Genomic DNA, 1,637 nt, shown 5'->3' on the forward strand with positions numbered 1-1,637 from the left:
CCAGATATGATTGTTTTCACTAATGAAATGTGAACAGAAGTATCATGCCACACTCCTGAGCACCTGTGCACAATTCTTCACGTTACCTGCCATAGGTATCCCGGAAGCCTGCATCCAGTTCGAGCCTCCATCGGCCAAGGTCCCTGAGCGACTAGGAAGGGGAGAGCTTCTCAACCCCAGTAAACGTAAATACTTTTAAAAGTTACTGCCTGCTTTCAACTGTACAATCGAAAACACAATCACTTCCTCTGCATTTTTCTCAACATTAAAAATTAATGGGAAATCAGTTAAAACAATACAGAAAAGCCAATAAGCATGCTGAATGTGTAAGACAAGGTCTGTCTGCAAAATTTCTCTGGACAACAGCCAGAGTGCTTATTTGGCACTGTGGACGACGGGCTAGACTGTCAAAAAGAAACACTGACTTTCTGCAACTAGATCCATTTACTGTCCAGTTTCACACCTTACCTTACATTTTCTTACAAGTATTGTCACAAACCTTAAACTTCAGTGTATTAGTGAAGTTCCTAGGGACTCTCTATAGCTAATAAACATAAAAAATACTTTATATGTGAAACATTCAAGAATAAAAAGTGCCTGTAACATAACAACATAAGATATCCTTTTAAAATAAGACAAACTAGGGGTGCCTGGGTGGCTCAGTCAGTTGAGTGTCTGTTGATTTCCGCTCAGGTCATGATCTCATGGTTTGTGGGTTCGAGTCCCATGTTGGTCTCTGTGCTGGAAGTGCAGAGCCTGCTGGGGATTCTCTCTCTCTCTTTCTGCTCCTCACTGCTTGCTCTGTCTCTCTCTCTCAAAAATAAATAAACATTTAAAAATATAAAATAAGATGAAGTATAGGATTTAATATTCTTATTTATCCCCAGAATATTCTGCAAAGCTGAAAGACACAGATGAGTATAAATGTAATTACCAATTGGGCGTCTGGGTGGCTCAGTCGGTTGAGCGTCCAACTTCGGCTCAGGTCATGGTCTCGCAGTTTGTGAGTTCAAGCCCCGCATCGGGCTCTGTGCTAACAGCTCAGAGCCTAGAGCCTGCTTTGGATTCTGTGTCTCCCTCTCTCTCTCTCCCCCTCCCCTGTTCATGCTGTCTCTCTCTGTCTCTCAAAATAAATAAATGTTTTAAAAAAAAATTTTAATGTAATTACCAATTAAAAACCCATTTAAAAATACCTATAGTAGTAAAACAATAATTTAAAGACTTTTTCTTCAACATGAATAATCCAATTCTCAATACCTGATTCATTTGTATGTTTCAATAACAGTGAGAAAAATGATTAGATTTAGGTTCTTTACGTACAGGTGATTTGGAAGAAATACATCTAGTCACTTTTTTCTACTTTTTCTCTTTTTTTCTACCCTAAATTCCCAAGAGCTGTAATATCCATATACTCAGTAACAATCATTACAATAGCAACAATACACATATCCCTTCAAACACATGACATCAGGAATGGTAACAGCTCACATTTATTTTGAACTTGAGTTGCATCAACTTATGTTCCATAGCAACCTGCTGAGGTAAGATCTATTGTTATTTATTTTTTTAAGTAAGAGACTGGGTCACCAAGAGTGTCTTGAGTGAAGACCTTGGAGCACTATGGATTTTCTCTGTCC

The sequence above is a fragment of the Lynx canadensis genome, chromosome A1 (genome assembly GCF_007474595.2).
Source record: "Lynx canadensis isolate LIC74 chromosome A1, mLynCan4.pri.v2, whole genome shotgun sequence".
NCBI classification, from domain to species: Eukaryota; Metazoa; Chordata; class Mammalia; order Carnivora; family Felidae; genus Lynx; species Lynx canadensis.